Source organism: Ambystoma mexicanum, chromosome 10, assembly GCF_040938575.1.
Source record: "Ambystoma mexicanum isolate Mex_15411 chromosome 10, UKY_AmexF1_1, whole genome shotgun sequence".
NCBI classification, from domain to species: domain Eukaryota; kingdom Metazoa; phylum Chordata; class Amphibia; order Caudata; family Ambystomatidae; genus Ambystoma; species Ambystoma mexicanum.
In genome coordinates this window covers 492021861-492046013 of record NC_090932.1, presented here as the reverse complement: position 1 = coordinate 492046013, position 24153 = coordinate 492021861, and positions in this window count along the sequence as shown.

Below are 24153 nucleotides of genomic sequence, written 5' to 3'. Positions count from 1 at the left end.
TTGTAAAGCTGCCACTTTTAAATATTTTGGCATATCAGCTTCCACTTCAATGGGCTGATTTTCTGTTTCATTTTCATTTAAATTAAATATTATGCAATCCTCTTGATGGCAGCACACTGGCCCTCATTACGACCCTGGCGGAAATCGGAAAACGATGGCGGAAATGCAATACCGCCATCGAATAGCGCTCGGTGCGACTATGACCCACCACCGCAAAGTACGAAGCCATTAGCGACACCGTAGTGAACGCCAACGCTAACTGCACCAAGTACGCGCGCGCGCGCCATGCCAAACCGTAAATACCACCATGGCGCAAGGGTACGCGAATTCCGACCCTAGCGGACATGTACCTAACGCCATCAAGCATGGCGGAAAGCACCATTCCGCCATGGTGAGAAGTACGGCATTGCGAATCAACCGTAAACGGCCCCACTGAGTGCCTGTACACCGCTCCCTGCCCACAAAGTACAACTCCCCGTAGGTGCAATGAAGTCACAATGCAACTAGTGAAATGTACAAGTCACCCATGCATGCCAACGAACAAAAGATTCACAAGAGGGGCCAATGGGAGCTGCAGGGCACAGATGGCACGAATACAGAAGCCATTCCAATGGACATGACCACAGTCCCCCCCCCCGAAACGCACGCAAACACAGGCACCTGTGACCAGCAATATTCCGAAAATCACAACATTCCACCAGTCCACCTGGCTGACCGGCGTCTGTTACACAAAACCCAATCCCCCGCCCCTGAGCATGACAACATTCAAACAGTCATATTGGCAGCCCCCATCCCTGACCTCACTGGGCTCCGTAGGCAAACGCCCCCAGCACAGTACCACGCGACTATACTCCGAAACCGGGACCCAATGCAGATCTCCTCACAATACATCGCTCCCCAAATAGGAATATGCCACATCACTCGCAAAGAAGAACGCTACACGGCCCATATCAGAATAGAAATTTAATGCACAACTAAATCACCAAGCTCATACAGCCATTAGACCATGAACTCCAAAACACATATCACCATTGTGGGCTGCATCCGCAAGGAATGACCAGCTACTACTTGTGTGACGCCCTGTTCCATCATGGTACACAGAGCCACATTCACGTACGAAAAGGCAACATGGAAGCGCACAGAACCGCAGGGCCGTCCCAATGGGGAGGCACTAGTCCAGGTGAAAGGCCGAAATGTTGCTCCGAGCCACCAGTACTGCGTAAGGGCATGTGGCCCATTGGCGATCGTCCCATAAGATCGTAATGCTGCTCCACTGATTAACACGAAGCAGCAGGTGTCGGGAGTAAACGCCATCTGCAGGAGTGGCATACAGATGGCAGTGGCAAAAGGGGAGGAGATACCTGTCAACCAAAAGAAAAGAAAAAGAACAGAATGGCCATCAGAACTACATTCGAACAACTCACTTCAATGATCACACTAAATCCACAGCCATATGCATGCTAGCCCACTCCAAAGGATCATCACCACCCCAAAACCACTTGCGACTCATAACTATCTATATCGAGGTGTAAACACCATCACAAACGAGTGTACCTGTGCATGCGTCTGTCAAAACAGATTCCATCAGATGGGAATGTTAACGTGCATGGACACAAGTGTCTGAAGGCGCGTCGAGACAGGGAGGGCTCAACAAGGCCAGATAGACGATGGTCCCACTATGGCAGCCCTGCATCACATAGCGCAGGGGAGGCGGATAGATTCCAAGAAGCACTGTACATGGCAAACCCTGTATCAAATCACCTGCCCATGCATCCATTCATCATTCCCTCATCCTGTTATAAAAACGCCTGAATATTTACTCACAAAACATTCGAAATTTCCATTGAGTCTGTGCATTATGCAGCCTGCAAAATCCACAGTGCCCCAGCCCGTAATTCCAGTGTAGTGAAGTTACATGTATTTGGGAACGTCCGGCCTCATCGGCCACGTCACTATTGCGCATCCCAAACTATTCATATCAATCATTGCTTCCTCGCCATGGCCTCTGTCTCAAGGACATTGAACAATAGAACGTTATATTTGCAGTCAGACCTGTGGGCATCTCCTCTCCGCTAGCTGAAAACCGAAAGCGCCGGCCTTCGAATTCCTCATTTGCAACATCACGTCGAAAAGGCATCTGTGGCCGTTTGAAATCACAAATTAATCCATCTAGTGCGGCTGTGTGTGAAAATGGCAACTGCCATCACCCACTAATGGGACGCCCCGCCCATCGTTGCAACTCGGTACAGTGATGCATGAGGGCCCACCGTTACTCGAGTACTACGTTCCACTGACCCATCACAAGTCTGTTCGCGACTGCAAAGATTGTATGTGAAACAATGGGACCATAGCCGAATGTACATATCAACAAATGTTACACGGCCATCGGGTACAAATACATGATTGCAATAGCAAGATGCCATTCCTCGAATAGCAGCGTTGTGTGCGGGACGTGCTCGCCCAAAGGGGAGAGCAGCTTGCACAGGTGGAATGAATCACCACAGGTGGAGGCCATACAGCCTGAAAACACATAAAGTGCACACCCAGTCTCCTCCCACAACCACACCCACTCCGAAATGCTACCGGCAGGACTCGCGATGTTGGCCCTGGGGGACCTGATAGCACTGCAAGTACTCCAACTCCAAGAAGAAGACGAACACCAACTACAACCGGCCGCACGGAGGAGACGCAGGAGGAGGAGGAGGCCAAGGCAGGGCCCGCAAGGGCCGCCAGCACAGCCACTACCACCAGGCAGGCAGCCCGCAATCCCACGCCTCCGAGCACATCCGTTCAACCTCACTGATGAGCAGATCCACACCCTCTACCGTTTGGACCGGGACACCATAGCCGCAATAGTGGACATGACACAGGCTGACCTTGTCAGCATTATAGATAGCCCAACCGCCATCCCACCCCTACTTAAGGTGGTGTCTGTACTACACTTCCTGGCCACAGGCACCTACCAGCACACAGTCGGACAGTTGCATGGCATTTCTCAGCCACTGTTCTCACGGACACTATTGCAAGTGCTCGATGCCCTCCTGCAGCACGCAGACGACTACATCTCTCTACCACGCTCGGAGCAGGAAATTACCAACACAAAAGTGGGATTCCATGCACTTGGCGGCATACCGGGTTGCATTGGTGCCATCGACTGCACCCATGTTGAATTGGTCGTCCCGCATGCCATGGAGGCCCAGTACCGCAACCGAAAACAATTTCATTCCCTGAATGTACAGATGGTGTGTGACTCCAACAGGATCATTACACATTGTTGTGCCAGATTCCCTGGATCAACCCATGATTCTATGGTCTTGAGGAACTCTACTATACCACGCTACATGGAGCGACACGCAGGGAACAGATCCTGGCTACTCGGTGAGTCTCATTTCATGCATGATGATGTGGGGTATGTGATGCGGCAATGACCTGGCAGGAAGGGGGGGGGGGTGTGCGTACGTATGTGATTCCACATCATACGTTTATCATCCACATACAGGTGATGCTGGGTATCCACTGAAGAGATGGCTCCTCACACCAGTCCGGAACCCACGGGACCAGCATGAGGAGGACTACAACCATGCCCACTCACGTACCCGTGTAGTCATTGAACAGGCATTCGGCCTACTGAAGACTCGTTTCCGCTGCCTCAGCAGGTCTGGCGGGGCACTCCTGTACCGCCATGAGAAGGTTGCAAAGATGGTCATGGCATGTGTCATGCTCCACAACATGTGCGTACGTAGAAATGTGCCCATGCCCCCTGACGCAGAACTGCAAGCACCTGATGATGGTCATGATGAGGGTGGGGATGTGGCAGCACCTCATGGAGTCTGCGAGGCACCGGAGGCCCGTGACATTCGTCAGCATCTCATTGATGTATGCTTCTAGCACTCACGCCTGGTGGCTGATACATGGACACGGGACTCGTGGCACTGTGTGTGTCTGGGACATGCACAATATGGACTGTGCGCCTATGATGGCCTAGTACACAATGATCAATGTCCACACATCTCATTGGTTGATCGTGCTCTTTATATGGCATATGTGATATCATGTTGAACACCCTATCGACCCGCCACCCAAGTGAGCCCAACACACCCCCTCCACCCTCCTACCTCCCCCCCGAACACCAGTGTCCAAAGATGCTCATTGTCAGTGGGCTGTCGCTATTGCAAGCCCCCTCTGCGGGTGTCAGGGGCACCCCTGCCTGTGGAGCGCAGGTTCCTCCCAGATCTACGTTGGGGGCTGCCCTGGACGGAACTTGCAACGGATGATGTGTCTGCCTGCTCACGTCCATGCATGTCCCTAAGGGTTTGTGAGAGCTCAGTGAGCACACGGCGCACTGCGGCAAGTTCGGCACATACGTCTTTGGATGTCGCATGCAGTTCCCCCCTCAGGCTCTCGGTGCTTCTCTCCATTTGGACTCTCAGGCTCTCGGTGCTACTCTCCATTTGTGCCCTTAGTGTCTCTGTACTTCTCTCCATTTCTGCCCTGAGTGTCTCAGTTGATGTTTCTATGTCTGGCTTAGTGCGCCCACATTCATCGGCATGGTCCTTGAGGAGCGTGGCCAGTTGCTGCTGTTGCACGATTAACTGCTCGAGGGACTGTTGCCTCTGCTGGGCCATGGCCATTTGCGGGGGTGTCACAGAGGGGCTGATGACCTCATGTTGCCTTGCCACAGGGCTTGTGGGGGATGGCCAGTCGTCGTCTTGTGGGTGCCCCTGCGTGGTATCCTCATGTTGTATGGGATGGGACAGACAGGGGGAATGGGACAGGTCATGGATGGATCTGACTTCGACATCCCCGTCTTCTGTGTCGGAGCATGCTGCCATCAATGGGGTGTCACCTATGGTGCTGCTGCCACCAGAGGCAGTGCCTTCTGTGGCATCCGTTGGGGGGACCTGTGGTGGTGGTGTTGTGGGCATGCTGGCTGCTGGGGTGCCTGTTGATGTTCCCTCCTGTGTGCTGCCACCTGATGTGTGCTGCTGCCGTGTCTTGATGCGTGCAGCTGAGGTGGAGGGTCTTTGGCCGTTGGTCTTGGCCCTCTTTGCAGGTGCGCTGGTAGGGGTGTCCTGATGCTCGTCGTTTGGATCAGACCCTGTGGTGGAGTAAAGGAGGGCGAGGGTTAATAATGGGTCTGTTGGTATTGGAATGGCATTGTATCACATGCATTGGGGTGGTACCTGAGGGTGATTTGGGTCGGGGCCTTGGAGGTGCTTTCATTTGTGTGTGGAGTGAGGGTGCAGTTGTTTGGCAGCCTGCAGTTAGGGTGTGCCTGCTGCACGTGTAGTGGGTGTTTTAGGTGTTTTTAATTATTTATGTATTTATTGTGAGTTTTAAAGTGCGCTATCAGGGCGATGTGTGTGGACGTTCTCCTGGACATGTGTTTCTGTTGCACTATGTGGACACATGGTAGTTCACATGATTGGACATTGTGGATTTAGCATTGTTTTATCTGGCACACCTACCTGAATCTTCGGATGTCTGCACTCCTTTCTCCATCCCTCCGACTCCCTCTATGCTCTCCATTCCGATGGTGGAGGCACAGATTTCTTCCCAGGGGGTCAACTTGATGGGTGATTCTGGACCTCCCCCGGTGGCTGTGGCAATGTTGCGGTTGGCAGAGAGTATGCTGCGGACGCGTATCCGCAGGTCGTCCCATCGCTTTCGGCATTGCTGTGGGTTGCGGGGTGCGGTCCCCACCGCACTTACCCGCTGTGCCACCAGAGCCCATATGGCCTTCTTGTTCGCAAGTGCCGTCCTGGTCATTTGCGTGGAGAAGACGACGGCAGCATTCTCCTGGAGGGTCTCTGTTAGCACGGTGAGTTCCTCACGGGAGAAGTGGACCTGCCGCTTGCGGTCGCACGCTTTCTTCGCTACTTTTCCCATTTTTCTTGGTTTCGCTAGGGTGGATGACGGGTTGGGGTGTGTCTCGGGGTAGTGTTTTTAGTGGTTGTGTGGTTTTAGTGGTTTTATAGGTGTACGGCGGGATGTTTCCCGTTCCGGGCCCATGTTTTTACTTCCGTTTCCGTATATTTCCGGTCACCGTACTTTCCGGTAGGCGCACTCTGCGGTGTCCGCTGTGATGGGTGGCGGTATTGCACCTAGGGCGCCGTACGGCGGCGGTGTGGGCCGTTTTGGGGTCATTTCCGCCATCGCGGACTTTGCACTTCCGCCATGCCGTGGTGCTCGTGCCCGATGGGTCGGAATGGGCCGCACTTTGCTCCTTCGTGCAATGGCGGAAACGCTATTTACGCTGTTGCGGTCCGGTCAGTCACTTTCCGCCAGGGTCGTAATGAGGGCCACTGTCTCATTTGAATCATAAGGATACACAGAATGAATTTTAAATATTCCTTTGGGCTGAGAGTCCAGGTGTTCTGGCAACTCACCCTTGGCATCTACACACTTTTCAGGAATATTTCCAATCACCATGTTATTTAAATCTGCCGTATAATGTGATTTTTGTATGGCCATTCCTAATGGGGAGTTTTCCTCTAAATGAATATCCTGACAACCTTTATTATTTACCATAATTTTTACAGATCTTCACCAATATCTACCAATGGAATGTATTCATAATCCAGGCCTTGCTGTTTTATGGATTCATTCAGGCATACAAATGCATCAGAACCTTTCATCTGCTGTCCATTTTTGCATTTCAGTGTTATTGCAAACTGTTTTGTAAATGCAGGAATAATAGTATCTTTCCTCATTTGTAATTCGATTGCATAAGGAACCAGTTGTGCACAATGATAAGCCCTTCTTTTGTCTTCAAATTTAGGTGCCGGACCACCTAGGCGTGACCATATTTTTTGATTAAGGAAATCTAACACCATACACATTCTGTGCATGATGTCATTTCCCATGTAAAATTCATTTTGTGCTCCACTCACTATCCATACATTATGGTAAATTGTTTTCTGCCCAATGCTAATTTTAAGCATGCATCTGCCTGCAATTCGGTTTTCAAAGTCTGGACTGTCCAAGCCAGAAACATATTGGTTTTTAATCCTAAATCTCGGGATTTCTTCCCTCTCCATTATTTTTTGCAACAATTTCTCATTAATGAAACTCCTTTCATGTTCAAGCGCTAAAGTGGCTTTTATTGTTTTAAAATAGTCATTTATACCAACATGAACCCATGGTTGCTCATCTTCCATGTGTATTTCTGCCAGAGTGGTAATGTGTTTTTCTGAATCTGTTTTAGGAGTAATATTCTGTTTGCATGTTTTCTCTTTGAAATAAAAACGTAATGTGTGCTCATCTATGGCAGTCTGCCAATTTTTCCTTGGGTCCAAGTATATTTGTACAGGTAGTTTTTCATTGTCGCTCTGCATTTTGTCTTGACACATTAATATAACAGTGACACTAGGTATGCAGTTATTCTGGAGATATACCTCCACAGCATCATTTGTTTTGGCAACGGTGTGACATTCATTTATATTGCTGTTTTGTGATTTTAGTTTCTTAGGCCTCAATGGTTTTTTGGTTAAGGACCACAGCACTCCATTCACCCCATCTATTAGAGGAGACAATCTTTTCAGACAATCTGTCCCCATCAGAAATGGAATTTCACAAATAGATGTGATCAATACCTCTTGTTTCATTCTGTGCTTTCCTATTTTTATGTCAACCTCAGTTACACCTATGATGGGCACCTCCTCCCCATTAAAGTTATGCACTGGGCCTTGATTTTCCTTCACTGTGATCTGACTCCGTGGGGGTCTCCCTTCATTGATACTCTTTACCAGCTCCTTGGACATAATTGTGGCCTGTGCCCCAGTGTCAATCATAGCAAAGGTGTGGCATTTTTCTTCTACAGTGATGGGTGCATAATATCTGTCCTCAACTTCCTCTAATACACATAAGAAATGTGAATTCTTACTGATTTCAGGGCTCACCTTTCTCAGGTCTTTTTCACTTTTGGCTAAACACATTGGTAAATGGAAAGACATTTTTCCCTCCTTTTTACCCATTTCTGCGCGAGAGACTTTATTCATTTCTCCATGATCAGAGGTTTTTTGGAGTGTGGCCACTGTTCGCCCATCCATCTGGGTAACACCAGAGACCACATTACAACCTTCCAACTGAACATGTGTAACAACATCATTCATCAATTTGTCATTTTTTAATTCTGTGCATTTGTGATCATTTAGTGTGATACCAGCCCTTTCAGCCTCTTCAAAAATATGTGGCTCAAAGAATTCTTCAGGTGATTGACTTGTACCCTCCTTGTGAGTATTTCCTTTTTCTGTCTGTGTTTGGTCATTGTTTTGCTTGCCCAGGGAAGGAGGTATAGCATCCCCACTTACTCCCTGTCCACTGGTATTCCCCATGCATGAGTCATTTTTCTTAAATCTGTCCCTTTTTTCTTTTGGAATTCCAAATGTTTCTTTTTGATTTGTACAAATCTTTACTGTTTTATTTAGCTCTAGATTAAACCGTACCTCTTTTTTAGAAATATTTGCACTTTCTGTCACAAGTTCATTTACTGGCACTTTCACATTTAATCCATTAGGCATCTCAGAGTCGTTATGCAAAATTATATCAGAGCAATCTGTCATTTTGGCACTGCAGTTATCATGAGTACTTAGTCACTTTTCGGAAGCCCCCCGGTCATTGCTATGGCCATCAGCCCCCTCTTTGGAAGGTTGTTTTTGCGCTGTACAGAGCTTTCCTATTTGCTCAGCTAACATTTTCACTTGGGCCTCAAGGCACTGGAACCTTTCCATCTCTCTAGGATCCTCTTTCTGTGGTCTAGGTCGATATTGGTTGTTTTCCCCCTGATTGGATCTATTCTGATACCTCTCAGGTGAATGATGTCAGTTGGGATGGTTTCTGAACTCTTCATTTGTGGAGGGGAGCGGGTTGCACCCATCCTTTGATTATAATCCCCTGGTGGGGAATCATTGTACTGACGTGGATTGTAGTTCACGTTTTGCCTCATGTCCTGTCTCTCAGATTGTGGGTACTGGCCCCTAGGTTGATTTCCATTATCAGTAAATCGATCCACATATCGGGGCCTATCCTGATTACCATATATCATGGTGTTGGGATCAAATCTGCTCTGTGTCCCCAATGACTGGTAGGGACCATCATTTCTTTGATCTTGATTTTGTCTCTGGTTATTGTTCATACCTGCCATATCAGGCCGATATCCTACCCGGGGTCTGTCCCCTAAATACCTAGGGCTGATGTAGTTCTCTCTATTACGAGGATCATGTGATTGGAACATTGGTCCAGGAAATGCGATCTTTGTTGATTACCCCTTTGTTCAGGTGTCACATTATTTTTACCTTGGCTTTGAGCAGACTCAAGGGACATTTTGGCTGACCTGATTTCCATTACTGTGGCTGAGGGTTCTTTAGATGTAGGTCTAGTATCTTTCATTTTATCACTTTCTCTACCCTGACAATAGAGTACCTCATATAGTTTTGTGCTTTGATGTACAATCCATTCAAGGGACTTGTCACGGTCAAATTCACGGACCAATTGGGATATGATGTTTTTCTGTAGCCCATAGAAGTATGCAGTTTTAAACTCATTGGAATTTGAGTCAAAAGATACATCAAAGCGAGAAAATGCTCTTTTTAAGTCTTGTAAAAATTGGCGAGGGGATGTATTAGGTCCAGCAGTAATTGTGTAAGCGACTTTCTTTGCCTCCTGCAATGACTGAAAAGGAGAACATGACGCCTAATTTCTTTTTCAAACTCCAACCATGTCATATTCTGCTGTTCATTTAATCCCCTTATGATGCTGGCCGTCGGGGCATCTAAAGTTAAAATGAAAATATTGTCTGTACTGTTCCTTAGGTATCTGGAGTGCTTTAAGAATGTCATGCACCGCTTCTAAGTGATCCTCAATGCAGCATTCACCTCCCTTTTTAAATGGTTTGATCAGGGCTTTAATGGATTTCATTATTTTTATGGGGCTACTTGTTGCAATGCATGGAATTGCACTATTTTGTGATTCAATCCTGTTTTCAGGTGTATGAGATTGGTGGCTGCCCCCAATGGGAGTATCGAATCCCCCAAGGGCGCTGCAACCAAGTTCAGTCACCGGCCCAGTCACTGGAGCACTAGCTCTTTGGGCAGAGCTAGAATTCACCTCCACTCCATTGAATGTGGTACCCTGCCGCCTCTCCTGGGACCTGGGAATGCACATTTGCTGTTCTAAGTCCTTACACTTTTTAAGGAGTCTGTTGGCTTCATCTTGCAAATAGTTGTTTTCACCATTCATCTTATTAATCACCTCCTGCATGTCGCACATTTGTATTTGGCATTCATTGAACTCTTTATTTCTCTTGTCTCTTTCTTGAATCATTTTAATCATTTCTTGTTCTGCGCTCTGGAGATCACATTCTTTTTCACAATGTTCTTTTTGTACAATCTGCATCTCTGAAACAACCTCATCTTTATCCTGTCTAATGTGATCCACTAAGGCTTTTAAGTGTGCCAATTCTTGCTCACTATCTTCAAATTGTTTCTTGCTTTTGGATAACTGAGTATCAAAGTCTCTGCATTTTAATTGCATGTCTTTTTGGCATACATCCAATTCTGCTCTCAACATTTCCTGATTTTTACTTGCCCCATCTAATTCAGTCTTTAACCTGTTAATTAGCTGAGTATCATTCTCTTGCATTCGCAGGGACTTGTTTAAAATAAACCATATTTTGCCGCATAGCCGTATTAAACAGTCTTTCTCTGCACTTTTATCGGCTGCATTCAATAATCTTGTAAGGCAGACCTGAATTATGCTGCCTTCTGCAAAAATATTGTCTAGTTTTTCTTTCTGCACCTCACCCTGAATGCGGTTACTCCATTCTAACGTGCTATTCGACGACCAATTCCCATGTGCAAACAACTTTGCCTCTAAATATTGCACTAGATCTGAGAATGTGGTTTCCCTTTGTGACATTCTGAAATTCGTTTTTAGTGGCACACTGCTATTATAAAATGGGTTCCCTTTAATGTGCAAATGGCAGTGTGAGACACGCTTGCCACGCCCAGTAGGTACTCTATGATCACTTTCCCGGCCAACGCACCATAAATATGTAGGGTATTTTGTGGAGATTTGGGGCCTGACGGTATTTTCTTTCGCCGAAAAATAACTTAGCAACAATCACTCCTTGTATTCAGATTGGGCCATGTACAACAATAATACAGTGGACATGCATTATTTCAGCACCCAGACATGCATATTTGGTATGCGTGGTTGGTATGCGTGGTTGGTGGTATTTTGGTGAGCATAATTCCCTTGTTTTATTTGTGGCCCCAATGTCCAGAATCCCTTATCTTTGCTTAGATTTTTCGTGTAATCACTAGAGAGACCTCAGGCCTACATTTCAGGAATACCACATTTTCAGTGTTAGTGTTAGTGTGCCACCATGGGCGATCTCACTGACTTATTTACGACAGAGAGCTATATGTGGTAATTTTGTGGTAATTTCCACTACCTTATATACGGTAGGGAACTATGTCCAGAGAGTCCCTCTTCCCGTTGGCTCATGTACCTCCAACGAGCTATGCTACAAACAGTCACTCACAACTGTCCATACTGAATATGATCATGCACACATCTGTCTTAAAATGACAATTGCACTGTTTAAAAATCTCCCCACATCATCAGCACTGTATTGGTAAATATAAAACACACCACCCGTCTGCTTTCAAATATTTTTCTGTATTATAAAAGTTGCATTTAAACACGATCTCACTCTTTACAGAAATAAATAAAATAGCACAGTAACAGCATTGTCTGTGATACACTGAAAAGAGAGTGGCGGAGAAAAGAACTCAATTTGCAACATTAACATGTGATTAAGGCACAGGAATCTCCTTTCCTACACTGACTGAATATTCTCGTACACACTCAGCCCCCACACTTCTGTAATTACCTTATCTGTTCAGCCCGAGTTTTCTTCAGCTGTTCTCTTTCTGAATGTGGCTCCCTTGAAGATTAACCCCGGTGAAAACAAGCGTCTTTCGTTCTCAAACCGGGGTTATTGCCTGGAGCTCTCAGCTTTTTCATCAGAAATGCTCCAACCAGGAAAACAGGCCCTTCTCCCAGCTCTCCAAATCCCGACTGTCCTCCCTCTCTCTTCAAACTCCCCCCAGCAAAACCCTCATCACTGCCTCTAGCAGGATACTTGCTATGACGCTGCTCCAATCAGAAATTAATCATGCCACATCCTCCCTCTCTACACAATGGCTCCTTTTTACAGTAACCATTTGTAACCAACTGATTTCCTGTATCTTCGGGCCCTTGGCTTCCTAAGTTATGTGGACAGAGCAGCAGAGAAAAAGAAAAAAAATGAATGTGCGTTTAAAAGTTCACTTTCAGAGTAGGCCTATTTCTGCAGTGGAGACACATTTTTATTAGTGGGCTATGTTACATTCAGTTTTATTAGTCAGGTTAGTTATGAATAATGTTAGTTATTAATTTTCAAATGTGTCTCTTGCACCATAGGCATTTCAGGTGAAAAATAGTGTGCATTTTTGAATGTGCACGTGTGCTTTTAACTGTAAAAATAGATTTGCATCTTATATGTTAAAATCATTTTTGACTGAATAGGCTGTCTTTCCATGTTAATCTGGTAACACATATAGCAATGCACCGCACCCATGTGGTGGTGCTGCATAAAAAAAATTGCTACCTGTGCAGTAGTGCTGTACTCTGTGCTGTAACACGCCAAATATCCTTACAAAACACCTTGCAGCAAGAAGAGCTGTGGACCAATGTTGGGTGCCTCTCATACCTGAAAGCTCTGTGGGTCATATGAAGAATCTAGTAACAACCAGCCAGCGTGGAGGAAGTGCTGATTTTCTCTGGTACAAATGCGTGTATACCCACCTAGTCACCTGACTTAAGGAATTGGCAGGTTTGTCAGCAGGGTCTACATAGGTTTGATAACCTTTACTAGGGACTTGAAATATTTCAATACAGTCTCAAACTCAAAATGGAAATTCAAACAAATTGTTGATGGAGTAGGGGTACTAGCATTTATATAAAGACTCTGCTTACAATGTCATGGTGTTACAGTCCATGCTTCCAGTTGGTATTATTCTGAATATGAAGCAGAACTAATGGTAGACTCTCATTCCATTAATGGACAGTTTCTTGACAAACTTTCTGAAGGCTATTTTCCTATATCTTTGTTTTGGCATTCTACTAATTCACTGGATTCACGATAATAGGCGCAATGAAAATGATGGGAAATATTCAGAGCCTTGCAAATATCTCGGCCCACTTGGCCTGTTAATGCTGTGCCTCATAACTCCAAAAAGGCTAAATCAAGAAATAAACTAATTTTGAATTTTCTTTGCAAAAGTACCAGTCAGCTTTAATGCAGGCATAAACGTCCACCCAACCCGAAAACATATTCACGATATCAAGACAGAATGTATATGATAAAAACATTTAGGTAATTTCATGAAATCAAATTCAATAATGAAAAAAATGCTTCCTGGGAAAAAATGTGCAGAAGGCAAAGTATTTACAGCCTTCCCCCACATTAGGTTCTTAACATACAGTGCATGCATTACAATATTATTGGGAAATAGTAGGAAAATAATGTGCAAACTGCTTGAGTGTCACTAGCACTGCCATTGTATTCTTTTCAGAATGGGCCACAGAATGAGCCAGTCGAGCAAAACTAAAAGTAAAAGTAGTAATCTAATCACTATCAGGCAGGATTCAGGACTGCACCACAAGGTACCTTCAATATAGAACAGTGTTCTTTCACGAGACCAGTATGTCTTCTCTTATGCAGATGCTAGATACTCCAACATTGCCAGGTGAGACAAGGCGGCAATTGTATTGCATTTTTTATGCATATAGCGCCTATACACAGGAAAGTGTTTCAAAGCACTCAAGGAGGGTGGGAACATGGGATAAAATAACAGTCGCTCAGAGCCCTTGAAAGTGTGTAAGATACCTTTAATAGATGAGACACAACAAATAGGCCTGGCAGAGATTCTGCAGTTTTACCAGTGCAATTAAGGGTAAGACAAGGGAGAACAGACAGAGGATCTTCTGGAACGTTGCATTTGGACCATGCAAGCGCATAGAATGGACACAGGGAGGAGTAGGTCCAAGTGCACCCAGTCAGCGGAGACTGGGGACAGAGCAGAGAGAGCCACTCTCTCGTGTTATTTCTAAATGCAGTGAAGGTGGGTGGGTGTAGGGCCCTGAGGCAAGTGCGAGCGAGGACTGTCAGGTGTGCCCGGGACTGGTCCGACTCGGAGGTACACCAGGCGGCAAGTCAGCAAGCTGTAAGGAAAAGGAGAGAGAGATGGAAAGAGAAGAGTGCTAGGTTAGCAGGGTAGAGGAAGAGAGAAAGAATAGGGGAAGAGGAAGGTCTTGAGGAGTTTCCGGAACTTAAGAAGGTCAGGGTCAAGACAGAGGGTGGCAGGGAGGCTATTCCAGAGGGAGGCACCTGCTGAGGATAAGGATCTCCCTCCAAATCTCTGCATGGAGAACCCGCTCACTCAGAGAAGGTTGGATGTACATGAGCGGAGGGCTCGTGAGACAGAGTATTTAGGTAGGCAACATTGAAGGTAGGTAGGCCCCAGGCCCCAGAAAGCCTTGTGGACAATACAGTCTTGAACTTGATCCTTGCAGGCACAGGAAGCCAGTAAGGAAATTCAGCTCCGGAGGGATGCAGTCCCTGGGTCTCGCTCTTCTGTTCTGGGTGAGATGCAGAGGGCGCAGGGCAGAGGAAGGGAGGTTTAGGAAGAGGCTTTTGCAATAGTCCAGCCTACAGAGAACCAAGGCTCTGGAGTCAGTGAGTGTAACGCTCACCTGATTCCCGTAGAGGCGCCGGTCTTGACTGGGCGTATACCGTATCTTCAAAGGTGACATGTAACACACGGCTGGCTCTTTGGGCTGGACCTCTGTGCACTGTATGTTTGACTCGAAGGGTAAGATGTCTGCAGATAGAAAATATGGGATTAATGAACTGGGTTATTGAATGTCTCTTTCTTCTTCCCTTTCTCTTCTCCTGTAGAACCCCAAAGGTTAACGCTCTCACCTTAGGTAAGTGAACGCCGTGCTCTCCATCTGCCTCGGGGCAGGGTGCTGTAACCAGTTTCTTCACTGGATAAGGGGAGCAGGCCTCTTGACTTCAGAGGACTGCTGTCTGTCGTTTACTGCACGAACGGTAAGTTTCGAGTAATTCTAATGTCTTTAAAGTCTTTAGTAATGATGTCTCTTGTTTTGCAGGGTTCCGGCGATGGTGGATGACGGGCTGAAGTGAGTTGAAGATGGAGCCCGTGTGATGAATAGAAGCGCCTGGAAGCACGTAAGTAAGCGCTTGTTGCCTGCTTCACGATGCGCTCTAACTGTCTTTTTATTTTGCAGGTACAAGTTCGGAGCGGCTGCAGGGTGCCGGAATACCCACTGGGTTAGATGTGGAAAGGAGTAATGGCACGTGAGTGTTAAAGTTCCCCAATGTCTTTAAACGCACCTTGTTTTGTCTTTCAGATGCGGGATGCAGCGCCGAAGGCCTCCGGAGCGTGCAAAGAGTTGGTAAGCTTTTGTCTTTCAGATGCCGGAATGCAGTGTGAAGACCTCCGGAGCGCACGAAGAGTAGGTAAGCCTTTGTCTTTCAGAATGCAGCGCGAGGCGTTGGTGACAGCCGATGGCCCTGGTAAGTGAAGAGCTGTCACTGAAGACCGTAATGCTAACCTGTTCTTTCTTGTCTTTATAGGTGTTGCTGAAGACTGGATTCAGGATGGTAAGCCTTTTTCCTTAGGCCCAGGATCAGATGCAGAAGACACGATGAGCGTTCTGCTGCAGAGGATGCAGAATAACGCAAAGCAAGATTCATCCATCGGGTGTGGTTTAAATAGCCTCCTGTAGTGCTTAGGTGTCTCCTTCCACAGCCACGCCTAGGTAAGAAAAGAGTTCCTGCTTTCCAGAAGAGTTCCAGTGTTCTGAACCTAGGGAGTGGCTCCTGCCCCACCCAACAGGAAAAGTAGTTCCAAACAGAAGAGGATCAGAGGCTCAACTGGCAGGCAAGTAAGCAGCATGGTCTGCTGCAGGTAAGTCCACCCAAGCATTATGAGCCCGGCGCTTCCAGCGCTGGGACTGGGCATATTTATGAGCCTGGTGCCACTGGCGCCAGGACTGGGTCCAAAAGGTCCCAATTGGGACTGGTTGGCACTCGGAACCTGGGTTATGAATCTGCTTCCAAGGGAGTTGGGAAAACCCTGACCTTTTGGAAGCAGAGATCATGACAGTACCCCCCCTCAAGGCCGCTCCCAAACCGGGCTTCTCCGGGGGTTTTGGCTTGTCAGGAAATGTTCGGTGAAATCTTTTGATTAGGCGAGGAGCGTGGACATATTCAGCAGGTTCCCAGGATCTCTCTTGGGGGCCGTAGCCTTTCCAGTCAATTAGGTAAAATAGTTTAGATTTGGAGATCTTGGAGTCCAGAATGCTTTTGACTTCAAACTCGAGTTCCCCATCAACTAGGATAGGTTTTGGAGATTTAGTTAGTCGGGTTTGAGGTTGCACGGGTTTTAATAGAGAGACGTGGAAGACCGGATGTATCTTCATGTGCGGGGGCAAGTCCAACTTGACCGCTACTGGGTTTACTATGGTAGTGATGGAATAGGGACCAAGGTATCTTGGGTTGAATGTGCGTGGCCCTTTTAGAGGTAGATATTTGGTGGATAACCAGACTTAATCCCCTACTCGATATTGAGGGGCTTCCTTCCGATGTTGATCTGCTCCTTTCTTGTATTGTTCTTTAGCCCTTTGAAGGTGAGAAACAGCTTCCTTAAAGGCTTGGGTGATTGTAGAATGCAGGTAGTCTACTGCTGGTGTTTCAAGATCTTGGAGGGGATCCAACTCCGAGGTTCGAGGGTGACTGCCGTACAAAAGAAAAAACGGGGTTTTCCCAGTTCCCGAATGGACAGAGTTATTGTAGGCATATTCGGCTATCCAAAGGATGTCTTTCCAAGTTTTTCCAGTTTGTTGCAGCATGCAGCGTAAATACTGTTCCAGAGTTTGATTGGTCCTCTCGGTTTGTCCGTCGGTCTGAGGGTGGTGACTGGTCGATAGTCTCACATCAATTTGAGCCGACCGACAGCAACTTCGCCAAAAATGAGAAATAAATTGACTACCTCGATCCGAAATTAGAACCGAAGGAAAACCGTGCAGTCGGACGATGTTTTCGAGAAATTCTCGGGCCAGAGTTGCTGCTGTTGGCAAGCCTTTGAGCGGAATGAAATGCGCCATCTTGGAGAATAAGTCCACGATTACTAGAATCGTATTGTATCCGGAGCATTGAGGTAGATCGGTGATGAAGTCCATAGAAAGCGTATGCCAAGGGCGAGGTGGGATGTCAATAGGGCGTAAGAGGCCTGCTGGTCTTTCCTTTTGACTCTTGTTTTGGGCGCATACTCCACAGGACATTATAAAGTCTCTGATATCTTTTTTCCAAGACGGCCACCAGAAGTAGCGCTTGATCTTTTCTGAGGTCTTGGCTATACCGGGATGTGCTTCCATTAAAGAATCGTGATAACAAGAGATTACTTCTTTCTGTAAATCTGTGCTGGGTAGGTATAATCGTTCTTGGAAATACAATAAGTTGTCCTTTACTGCAAAGTCCTTTCCTTGCAGATGCCAATTCTGTATGTCTGCTGGAGTTACAAGTTGCCTGGCTTTTTCCTTAACTTCCTCTATGGATTGTGTGGCGATTACACCCAGAATTCTTTGTTCGGGAATGATTGGTACAGGTTTAGGGTTGATCAAGTGTTCTTCCACTCCCATCCGAGAAAGGGCATCAGCTTTACCGTTTTTTGTACCAGGTCGATAGGTAATTATGAAGTCAAACTCGGCAAAGAATAATGCCCAACGGAGTTGTCTAGAGGATTGGGCTTTTGCGGTTTTCAAATATTGCAGGTTTCGGTGATCCGTAATCACAGTAACGGTGTGTCGGGCCCCCAGCAGATAATGCCGCCAAGCCTTAAAGGCAGACTTGCTAGCCAGAAGTTCCTTGTCAGTAATCGTGTAATTGATTTCAGGAGGCGAGAATTTGCGGGACCAAAATGCCACGGGATGCAACTGATTGGTTACCGGGTCCGTTTGTGATAGAACTGCCCCCATGGCAAGGCTTGAAGCATCAGTTTCCACGATGTAGGGGAGTTCGGGGCGAGGGTGTTTTAAGATTGGTGCAGAGATAAATTTAGTCTTCAAATCCTGGAAAGCTTGTTCCGCCTCGGTAGACCATTCAAAACGTTTGTTTTTCTTTAACAAGGCAGTGATGGGCTGGACTATTCGAGAGAATTCGGGGATAAACCTGCGGTAAAAGTTAGCGAAGCCTAACATGCTTTGCACACCTTTTACGGAGGATGGTGATGGCCATTTGAGAACTGCATCGACCTTCTTTGAATCCATACGCACTCCACCAGGTGATAATATGAATCCCAAGAATTCAACTTCAGTCACGTTGAAAACACATTTTTCCAACTTAGCGAAAAGTTTGTGTTGACGCAATCTTTCGAGGACCATTTTCACGTGTTTCCGATGTTCAGATTCCGATGAAGAATAAACGAGGATGTCGTCAATGTAAACAACAACACACACATCTATGAGCTCTCTGAGGACATCGTTCATAAAATATTGAAAGGCGGCCGGGGCATTGCAAAGTCCGAAGGGCATGAACTGATATTCAAATAGCCCATACTTGGTGCGGAAGGCCGTCTTCCATTCATAGCCCTCTTTTACTCGTAACAAGTGGTAAGCTCCTCTAAGATCCAGCTTTGTATATATGCATGCTTTTCTGACTTGGTCCAGGAGTTCAGGGATCAAAGGTAACGGATATCTATTCTTAACGGTGATCTGGTTCAGGGAGCGATAATCTATACAAGTTCTAAGGTCTCCTTCCTTTTTTGGAACGAAGAACAAAGCTGAAGAAGCAGGGGACTTGGAAGGACGAATAAACCCATTTGCCAGGTATTGATCCAGGTATTGTCGAAGGTGAAGGTTCTCAGGCTCGGTGAGGGCATACATTCTACTACAAGGAGGAGTAGATCCAGGTATCAGGTCTATCTGGCAGTCATAAGACCTATGAGGAGGTAGAGAGTTAGCCTGATCCTTCCGGAAAACATCTTGGTATTCTAGGTATTCGGGAGGTAACTGGGGAGTCTCTGAAGAAATTGCTGCCAGTGCAACACCAGGTGGAGGGTGACAAGTAGAGACACATTCTGGAAACTGGACCGTTCTTGCTCGCCAATCGATCAGAGGATTGTGTTTCTCTAACCAAGGTATTCCTAGAATAATCTGAAACTGAGGGGCCTTGATCACATCGAACACGATCTTCTCATGGTGTCCATCTTGACTTATTAGCGTCACTTCTTGAGTGGTATGCGTTACTGGCCCGGAGGCTATCTCCGTACCATCCACCGTAGTAATGACGTCCTTTACAGCCTTGGGACAAAGAGTTAGATTCATCCTCAAAACCATTTCATGATCCACATAATTGCCGATGGCGCCGCTGTCGACGTAAGCTTCAATTGCATGTAATCGATCCGGATTATCAGGGCTAATGAGGACCATAGGTATCACGAAATGCGAGGTCACGGAACTGGTTTTCACGCTCGGCAAGAGGACCTCTATTCTTGTCGGGCGAGGTCGTTTCCCTGCTCAGAGTTTGTAACTTTGGTAACTGCAGCTTCTACTGCCTTCTTAGCAGGTTTCACCGGACAGTCTCGAAGAAAGTGCCCTGAGTTTCCGCAATAGAGGCATAATTGCAACTGTTTTCTCCTTTCCCGCTCCTTTTGTGTTAGAGGACCTTTCAGACCCCCTATTTGCATGGGTTCCCCGGAGTCTACTCCTTTGGAAGGAGTTGGCGGTTTGGAAAATACTCGAGCATCAAACTTGGAACGATCGGCCTTCCTGTTCTGCAGTCTGTGATCTATTTGAATGACTAAGTCTATATAGTCCGAACAATCTTGTGGGGGATTCACTACTTGGGCTAACACATCTTTGAGCTCTCCACGTAGACCTCTATAAAACAGCGTAATCCTTTTGTCCTCAGGCCATTGAGTTTCCACTATCAGTCTGTTGAAAGACGCAATATAAACCAAAAGGTCTTGATTACCTTGTCGCAACGAAAGAAGCTCATTGTCCAAGGCCTGCCCCTGTGAATGTCTTGCGAACAGTTTTTCCATACTGAGCTGAAAAGCTTGAAAATCATGGAGGACCGGATCATCTTGATTTACTAGAGGGATCAACCAGTCTGCCGCATTGCCACTGAGGTACGAAAGCACGAAAGCTACTTTAGCTTGATCAGTTGGAAAGGCTGCTGGCCGGCATAAGAAATGCAACCGGCACTGATTGATAAATACTGCAAACCTCTTTGGGTCACCAGAAAATCGTTCGGGCGGAGCCAGAGGTACATTCCCAGGTAGGTTGATCTGCACTGGATTCATAGAGGATGTAGAAGGAAGATTTCCCCCAAATGCGGGTAACGGTGTCTGTCCGGCTTGTGACTGTAGCAATTGTCTAGCGAGATCATCTGTTCGCTCCTTGGAAATAATCAGTTCCCTTCTTAGAGCGTTTGTTTCCTGACGGGCTGCATGCACTTCTGCCCTTAGTTCCCCAAGTAACTGGGCTAGTTGGTCGGTATCCGAGGTTTCCATAGCGCCTGGACGGGAGTTTTGTGGTAGGCTTTGCGTTCTGTAACGCTCACCTGATTCGCGTAGAGGCGCCGGTCTTGACTGGGCGTATACCGTATCTTCAAAGGTGACGTGTAACACACGGCTGGCTCTTTGGGCTGGACCTCTGTGCACTGTATGTTTGACTCGAAGGGTAAGATGTCTGCAGATAGAAAATATGGGATTAATGAACTGGGTTATTGAATGTCTCTCTCTTCTTCCCTTTCTCTTCTCCTGTAGAACCCTAAAGGTTAACGCTCTCACCTTAGGTAAGTGAACGCCGTGCTCTCCATCTGCCTCGGGGCAGGGTGCTGTAACCAGTTTCTTCACTGGATAAGGGGAGCAGGCCTCTTGACTTCAGAGGACTGCTGTCTGTCGTTTACTGCACGAACGGTAAGTTTCGAGTAATTCTAATGTCTTTAAAGTCTTTAGTAATGATGTCTCTTGTTTTGCAGGGTTCCGGCGATGGTGGATGACGGGCTGAAGTGAGTTGAAGATGGAGCCCGTGTGATGAATAGAAGCGCCTGGAAGCACGTAAGTAAGCACTTGTTGCCTGCTTCACGATGCGCTCTAACTGTCTTTTTATTTTGCAGGTACAAGTTCGGAGCGGCTGCAGGGTGCCGGAATACCCACTGGGTTAGATGTGGAAAGGAGTAATGGCACGTGAGTATTAAAGTTCCCCAATGTCTTTAAACGCACCTTGTTTTGTCTTTCAGATGCGGGATGCAGCGCCGAAGGCCTCCGGAGCGTGCAAAGAGTTGGTAAGCTTTTGTCTTTCAGATGCCGGAATGCAGTGTGAAGACCTCCGGAGCGCACGAAGAGTAGGTAAGCCTTTGTCTTTCAGAATGCAGCGCGAGGCGTTGGTGACAGCCGATGGCCCTGGTAAGTGAAGAGCTGTCACTGAAGACCGTAATGCTAACCTGTTCTTTCTTGTCTTTATAGGTGTTGCTGAAGACTGGATTCAGGATGGTAAGCCTTTTTCCTTAGGCCCAGGATCAGATGCAGAAGACACGATGAGCGTTCTGCTGCAGAGGATGCAGAATAACGCAAAGCAAGATTCATCCATCGGGTGTGGTTTAAATAGCCTCCTGTAGTGCTTAGGTGTCTCCTTCCACAGCCACGCCTAGGTAAGAAAAGAGTTCCTGCTTTCCAGAAGAGTTCCAGTGTTCTGAACCTAGGGAGTGGCTCCTGCCCCACCCAACAGGAAAAGTAGTTCCAAACAGAAGAGGATCAGAGGCTCAACTGGCAGGCAAGTAAGCAGCATGGTCTGCTGCAGGTAAGTCCACCCAAGCATTATGAGCCCGGCGCTTCCAGCGCTGGGACTGGGCATATTTATGAGCCTGGTGCCACTGGCGCCAGGACTGGGTCCAAAAGGTCCCAATTGGGACTGGTTGGCACTCGGAACCTGGGTTATGAATCTGCTTCCAAGGGAGTTGGGAAAACCCTGACCTTTTGGAAGCAGAGATCATGACAGTACCCCCCCTCAAGGCCGCTCCCAAACCGGGCTTCTCCGGGGGTTTTGGCTTGTCAGGAAATGTTCGGTGAAATCTTTTGATTAGGCGAGGAGTGTGGACATATTCAGCAGGTTCCCAGGATCTCTCTTGGGGGCCGTAGCCTTTCCAGTCAATTAGGTAAAATAGTTTAGATTTGGAGATCTTGGAGTCCAGAATGCTTTTGACTTCAAACTCGAGTTCCCCATCAACTAGGATAGGTTTTGGAGATTTAGTTAGTCGGGTTTGAGGTTGCACGGGTTTTAATAGAGAGACGTGGAAGACCGGATGTATCTTCATGTGCGGGGGCAAGTCCAACTTGACCGCTACTGGGTTTACTATGGTAGTGATGGAATAGGGACCAAGGTATCTTGGGTTGAATGTGCGTGGCCCTTTTAGAGGTAGATATTTGGTGGATAACCAGACTTAATCCCCTACTCGATATTGAGGGGCTTCCTTCCGATGTTGATCTGCTCCTTTCTTGTATTGTTCTTTAGCCCTTTGAAGGTGAGAAACAGCTTCCTTAAAGGCTTGGGTGATTGTAGAATGCAGGTAGTCTACTGCTGGTGTTTCAAGATCTTGGAGGGGATCCAACTCCGAGGTTCGAGGGTGACTGCCGTACAAAAGAAAAAACGGGGTTTTCCCAGTTCCCGAATGGACAGAGTTATTGTAGGCATATTCGGCTATCCAAAGGATGTCTTTCCAAGTTTTTCCAGTTTGTTGCAGCATGCAGCGTAAATACTGTTCCAGAGTTTGATTGGTCCTCTCGGTTTGTCCGTCGGTCTGAGGGTGGTGACTGGTCGATAGTCTCACATCAATTTGAGCCGACCGACAGCAACTTTGCCAAAAATGAGAAATAAATTGACTACCTCGATCCGAAATTAGAACCGAAGGAAAACCGTGCAGTCGGACGATGTTTTCGAGAAATTCTCGGGCCAGAGTTGCTGCTGTTGGCAAGCCTTTGAGCGGAATGAAATGCGCCATCTTGGAGAATAAGTCCACGATTACTAGAATCGTATTGTATCCGGAGCATTGAGGTAGATCGGTGATGAAGTCCATAGAAAGCGTATGCCAAGGGCGAGGTGGGATGTCAATAGGGCGTAAGAGGCCTGCTGGTCTTTCCTTTTGACTCTTGTTTTGGGCGCATACTCCACAGGACATTATAAAGTCTCTGATATCTTTTTTCCAAGACGGCCACCAGAAGTAGCGCTTGATCTTTTCTGAGGTCTTGGCTATACCGGGATGTGCTTCCATTAAAGAATCGTGATAACAAGAGATTACTTCTTTCTGTAAATCTGTGCTGGGTAGGTATAATCGTTCTTGGAAATACAATAAGTTGTCCTTTACTGCAAAGTCCTTTCCTTGCAGATGCCAATTCTGTATGTCTGCTGGAGTTACAAGTTGCCTGGCTTTTTCCTTAACTTCCTCTATGGATTGTGTGGCGATTACACCCAGAATTCTTTGTTCGGGAATGATTGGTACAGGTTTAGGGTTGATCAAGTGTTCTTCCACTCCCATCCGAGAAAGGGCATCAGCTTTACCGTTTTTTGTACCAGGTCGATAGGTAATTATGAAGTCAAACTCGGCAAAGAATAATGCCCAACGGAGTTGTCTAGAGGATTGGGCTTTTGCGGTTTTCAAATATTGCAGGTTTCGGTGATCCGTAATCCCAGTAACGGTGTGTCGGGCCCCCAGCAGATAATGCTGCCAAGCCTTAAAGGCAGACTTGCTAGCCAGAAGTTCCTTGTCAGTAATCGTGTAATTGATTTCAGGAGGCGAGAATTTGCGGGACCAAAATGCCACGGGATGCAACTGATTGGTTACCGGGTCCGTTTGTGATAGAACTGCCCCCATGGCAAGGCTTGAAGCATCAGTTTCCACGATGTAGGGGAGTTCGGGGCGAGGGTGTTTTAAGATTGGTGCAGAGATAAATTTAGTCTTCAAATCCTGGAAAGCTTGTTCCGCCTCGGTAGACCATTCAAAACGTTTGTTTTTCTTTA